Source organism: Rattus norvegicus, chromosome 7 (assembly GCF_021556685.1).
Source record: "Rattus norvegicus strain SHRSP/BbbUtx chromosome 7, alternate assembly SHRSP_T2T, whole genome shotgun sequence".
Classification (NCBI taxonomy): Eukaryota; Metazoa; Chordata; class Mammalia; order Rodentia; family Muridae; genus Rattus; species Rattus norvegicus.
This window is the reverse complement of record NC_141540.1, coordinates 133,677,006-133,683,305: the sequence shown is the minus strand read 5'-3', so window position 1 is coordinate 133,683,305 and position 6,300 is coordinate 133,677,006. Positions and strand designations below refer to the sequence as shown.

Here is a 6,300-nt window from a genome sequence, read left to right as displayed (position 1 = left end):
AGCAAATGGATGATCCTTTAAATATACCGAATTAGCTTTGCTAGTATTTTACTGAAGAAATTCTGCAACGATGCACAACAAGGATGTTAATCCAGTAGGCTTACTGTTCATTATATCATTGTCTAATTTTTATAAAACAGACAAAAACTCTTGACCAAGAATACCTTACATTTTAGGGAAAGACTTTATAGGCATCCACTTTCAAAATTTATACAGACAATAATATTAGCGTATCAAATGTGCTACTTATATAATTTTTTATTAAAAAAGTCATATAAAATTTAACCATCTCAATAATTTAAAATGTACAACTTTGTAGCATTAAATACATCCACAATGTTGAACTTTTCTCGTCTTGTTAAAGAGAAATTCTACCCTGGTTAAATGACGCCTCCCCATTTCTCCCTCCCTTTGATCACTGTATTATTAGTCCCTCACTACCTCCTCAGCCAGCACCATCATCTGGACACTGTGTTGGGTGAGCATGTCCCCTGAAAGTCTCAGTCATCTGAACACTCGGTTCCCAGTGGGTGTTGCCGTGGAGAAGATAGCGCAGTCGCTGGAGGACGTGTGTCACTGGGAGCATGCGTGAAGGATTCACAGCCTTACCCTATGTCTAGGCTGCTTTCCCTGCTTCATGTTTGAGGCTGAAGGTGTGAGGTCTCAGCTTCCTGCTCCCGACACAGTGCTCGCTGCTGGCGGCTATGCTTCTCTGATGTGACGGACTACTTCCTTCTGCAACTTGACCCCAAAATAAACTCTTTCGTATATTGCATTTGGTCCCAGAGTTTGATTGAAGCTAAAGAAAATTAACCAGTATGAACATTTGTCCTAGAGGCTGGGAGGATGTTGCGATGGACCCGACCACACTGGCGCTTTGCCGTAACTGTAGAAGGATTTTTTGCAGCTTTGGGATGGAGACGCCATTACATTCTCAGAGCTGTTCTGTGGGAGATTGGAAGAAAAGAGTTGAAGAAACCAGACTGTGGGGGCACGGCTCGGGCATTTTCAGAGACAGACTTGAGAATCCCTCAAAGACTCTAGCTTGGTCGTTTATGTCATATTTTGCACTAAGAATCAGTGGTTTCAGATAATCTGGGGCTGAAGAATCAGGTTTGCTTAAGTATCGGTTTAAAAGGTAAAACCTTTGTTTGACTGGGGCAATTTAGGTTGCTTGGCTAGGACTGAAAAACCGTCTGTGATAAAGAAGAGGACGGCATCACCTGGGTCTAACCTTCTGGGGAGCGTTTTCTGGAGGTCATCACGCGGAATCTGCTGGGGGGGTAGAGGGATGGGGAGGTCGGGGGTGGGGGTAGGAGGGGGAGGGGTTGTCAAGGTTGGGAGGGGTTGTCAAGGCTGCCCGTAAGTTTACAGCAGAACTTGGCAAGTGATGTATACTGTTCTCCCACATGGTACTGGTTTTGAAGGCATGACAGGGCTGTGGAGAGCAGCCGAGACTTGGCCTTGTGTGGTAGGAGCTAGAGCATCTTGGAAGAAAGTCCGGAAGAAGCCACTGGTAAAGATGGAGTCTCCGTTTCAGTGGAAGCTGGAGGACTGAAGGGTCCAGGAAAGAGAAGCTGAGGCTTAGGACCTTATGTCAGGGCAGGAGTTTCTGAAGAGGACAAGATAACGTGCTGAGGACTGCCTCAGTTGCCATGGAGATTGCAGCAGGATGGCTTGAACCACGGGGTGAGCACCAAGGCAGCTCAGGGTGTAGGGTGAGGTGGCGTGAGCTTATGCAGCAAGCTCTGTGTGCCGCAGGTTGTTGAATTGATTATTTAATTAATTGATCCCGGTGTGGCGTTCACTACCCACCTCAATGCTCTACATTCCCAAAGGAAAAACACAGCCTTTATATTTTGATATGCCTTAATCAGTTCAATAGCTGAGCCACTCCACCGCCCCCACCAATAATCCCGAGTTATTACTCTATACTATAATATAGTATTACTAAACACTATATTCTATCTTGGCAGCTCTGGACCCAGAGGGCTGCCCCACTGGGCCACGCTCTGGGCTGAGCTCTCCCAGCTCCTTCACAAGGCGGCCATGCCTCTCTGTCCTGCAGTCTTGTCAGGCATGGAATCTCTCCTCTCCTCCACACTCTCCTGGCATGGGATCCCCCTCCTTCTTTCCCTCCTCTTGGTCCCAAGGCCAGGAAGATCAACCCCACGCCCACCACCACCACCACTCCCCCACCCTGTCTGTCCTTCCCAGCTATTGGCTGTTGGTATTTTAATTTACCAATCAGAGCCAACTGGGGGCAGGTTTCCAGAAGCTATGTACGGTTTGGAGGACCCAAATAAACATCAGAATACGAGCAGCATTAGGCCAAACTCAGTACAGCAGAGAGCAGTTTGAAGCTCAGAAGATCAGGAGTAAGGTCCAGACGTTGGATGTTAAGTTTCAGAATTTTACGTATGTTGCAGGATTTTCTTTTTGCTTAAGTGTGGTTATTTTATTCTCTGGTTCTTCCCTTTTCGAGCAAGAAAATGTTTAACCTGTTTATGATTTCACAAGGACTAACAGTTAAGAAATTTGTGATATTTTAAAAAGACTGACATTCCCCACAGGGTTTGACTTTTGCAAAGACTACGGGGCTTTTAAAGTTACACTATGTTTTATACTGTGATATTAACATGAGATCTTGGGGTTATATAAGAAAGAAAATGTATAATGGTATAATGCTGACGTATTTGTTTCTCTGGTTGACAAGGGCCCAGTCGTGATGTTTGGTTTCTGTCAATTTGACACAAACTAGAGTCCCTTGGGGCGAAGAAACCTTAATTAACGACTTCCCTCTATCAGATTGGCCTATGAGCCTATCTTGGGGGACGGTTTCTTGATTAATGACACCACTGTGGGTGGTGTCATCCCCAGGAAGGTTGTACTAGGTTGTACAGGAGAGAAAGCTGAGCAAGTCACAGGGAGGAAGTCAGTACGTTATCATCTTCCAGTCTCTGCTTCTTCCTGTGTCCAGATTCCTGACCTTCCTCCATGATGACCATATCCTGAAAGCCAAGTAACCCCTTTCCTCCCCGCGTCACTTTTGGTCATGGTGTCTATCACAGCGACAGAAACCAAACTAGGAAGGTCTCTTATCAGACCAAATGATTTGCTGGTATCCCCCCCCCCCACACACAGCGTCTTTATCAATAGTATCCGATGATAGTGTTGCACAGATTCCACTTTATCTACCGTTTTTATTATGTGGACCCTTGATATCATAGCCAAGAAATAACCCAATATTTTCTTCTGAGTTTTGTAGTTTCAGGTGTTTATTCCATTTTGAGTTATGTTAATATCATGTGTGTGTGTGGGGGGGTGTGTGTGCATGGATATCCAGTTTGCCCAGCACCATTGTTACAAAGATGGTTATTTCCTCATTAAATGATCCGTATTGTCCATGAAAAAACTTATCGGTTGTATTTTTAAGGGCCCTTTTCTGTTGGCTATGTGTCTTCTGTGTCCCAGCATCCCACTGCGATGGCTTCCGCACTTTCAAATGCGTCTGATTCACACCAGACTCTGCATTAATCTGAGGTTTTGTCCTGTGTTCTTATCCTAACATTATCTTTATGAGATCTACTCATATTGATATGGGCAAAACTCATTTTTATTTGCCTTATGATATAAAGATTTTATTTCTGTCTCCATTGAAAATATGAATACATGTAATATATGGGAGGTTTTTTGGAATAAAGCTGCAAAATCATATTTTAAAGGACTCCTACGTGTGTGCTTATATATCTTTACCTAGACAGTTGTTTGCTGAGTGTCAGGGCCCATTTATTATTTTCTTAGATATTGATACATTAATCACAAATATGCATTATTCATTATTTCCGCCAATGATGGTTTTGAGCCAGAAATTATCTACAAGTCATAGTTTTTAAAAACATTTTTGTTAATATACTTATGCATTTCGTGGGTGTTTTTTGTTTTTGTTTTTTGCTTTTCCTTTTTTGGTTTTTGTTTTCTTTGTTTCTGTTTAACTGAAGAGCCCTTTGAGAAGCATGGGTCTGGAGTTACGAATGGACAGACTAGGATTAACACATTAGAAACTAATAAAGATGTTTTTATATTATGGGGCAAAATTTTAACTTGTAGTCTGTTAATCTGGGAAAGCAGACTCAGCCTTTCCCTGCGGAAGTTAGTTTGGGTAAAATTAACTGAAATAAATTTTCTTAAGAAATAATATAGGTGAAACAAAATTATCAGAAATTATGTACTGCTAAGTGAGGGTGAAAGCTTAATTTTGTAATAACCTGAAGATGCTAACAACATTGTCCAAAATCTGGATAGAGGAGATATTTTTTAGCCCTTGCTACAAACCCAATTTCATGGTTAAAATTTCATTTGCATGAGAAAAATGAATTTTGAACTACTAGGAAAGTGCTTATGCTAAGAGGAAATCAGAAAATAGACTACAAAACAATCTGACAAGACTCCAGTTTCTCCAATCAAGTATACAAAATGTAATGCTGAATTAAAGTTATTGACAACTCAGAGAAAATTACCTATGTAATTTCTGGTCATTAAATGACAATTTCATTTTATAATCAGCCAGATTGGCTCAAAATGTTTCAAAGTTAAAACATGGGGAAGTATATAAATTACACTTCTGGAATGTTTCAAGTTACCTAGTAAGTCTTTAAATTGTTTAATAAATGTTTTAAATGTACGGTAGAGATAAAAGTTCCACAGAGAACTCTTTGAGTCTCAATACCTTTCGAGTTTGGTTTCGAAGTCTAGGACCTGGCAGTATTTAAGGTCAAGAGTTTTGCGAGACAATCTCCATGGTAGAAGTACCTGATTCCGAGGAAGCTTGTCTTTGTGTCACAGAGAGATAAAGATTCCAAGGGAAGGACAATGGGCTTTCCTGAACAGGGCCTTTAGATTCTGCTCAGCACCTGTTTTCTGAGGCAGAAGGAAATTAACCAGTCCTCTGGACTTCTGCACCAGACTCCCATGAGTACATAAGGCACAATGTGTCCACTAAAACATCCCATCGCACGCCCAAGGCTTAAACTCAGCCATCATTTTTAAGCGTAATTTGAGATCATTCCTGAACCCTTCTTGGTGGTGAGATCAGATGTCCTGATTTCTGAGGAAGTTACGTTAAGAACTCTGCTTAAAGTTACGGGGCTTCACCCTCAGGGTATAACTGCTCCCGAGAAGACCTCAGCCATCCTGCTACCATCCTGTCTGTAAGCCCACGTTTCAAAGAGGGACACAGCGGTGGTCTGGGAAGATATGGCTACCTAAAAGAATCATGGAACTTGCCTAAAATTTGTTGCTGGCGGCCAGGTGAAAAACAGGATGCCTTCTGGATTCTGTTTGAAGACTGTCTAATGTAGCAGGCATGGGGACAATCCGAAGACCCAGACAGGCTTGTAAAAGCCTTTGTTAAAAATCTGTCCCAAATTTGTGCACAAGATCCTGTCTGCCAAGGAAACAGTGTAAATTGGTAAGGAAAAGTATTTTCCTTCTTCCTTCATAAAGATGAGGCTTCTGCTGTTAGGTGCGATGGAGATGCAAGGCGAAAGTAATCATTACTGAAGGTAAGAGAAGTGCACAGCTCTGATTGGCTTTTGAGGTAATGGAAGTGACCTGGCCTAGTGTCAGTGTCCCAATTCCCACAGGACAGAGAGTAACTCTAAGCAATAGAAAGTGCACTTTTGAAATCCAATAGTTGAAGGCTTTCAAAACCCTCAAATCAGTTTTAGTGAATTCTGTTTCAATGATCAAATTTTAAAGCTACTTTCTCGATGCACCAGAACGCCCTGATTCTCGAATATAGAAGGTATCCTCACTTAAAAAGAATTCTCAAAGAATGTACAGTTTTATAACAAATTTCAAATCGTTAAAGGAACCCCTGCATGCTCATGTATTATTGATTTGCACAATTATGAGGCAAGCAGAGGACTGTATTTTGCACTACTGGCATTGTTCTGTCAGTGTGAGCGTAACAAAGTGCCTCTCTTACCTCCCTTTCTGAAATTATGCCTCTGATTTTACATAGCTGATAACGTAGCCATTTGGGAGCATAGCTTATTATGACCATAATTTGAAATATTCAACAGGGACTGTCAGAACTTGAAACTCAGAATGATATCTACAGATAAAACCAGGAGGTATGCCTCCCTCCCCTTGCCTTCTCCCTTCTCCCTTGCCTCTCCTCCCCTCACCCACTTCTCTCCCTCCCCTCAGTTGTTCCTGTGCACAGTTTCAAGTTCTGACACTGTTAATTGTTGACGCAATTTTCACTACTCTATATTCCTGAGAAAATGTGATCTT

At 41.9% G+C, this 6,300-nt stretch overlaps 1 long non-coding RNA gene across 1 annotated transcript; it reads right to left on the bottom strand.

Annotated features, from left to right (window-relative positions):
• Positions 1-238: 238 nt before the first annotated feature.
• Positions 239-1,621, bottom strand: LOC134479774 (uncharacterized). Its single transcript, XR_015626175.1, has 2 exons — positions 1,224-1,621; positions 239-945 (listed from the first exon to the last, which is right to left on the bottom strand). It is a non-coding gene; the product is annotated as an uncharacterized LOC134479774 (long non-coding RNA).
• Between the last annotated feature and the right edge of the window lie 4,679 nt (positions 1,622-6,300).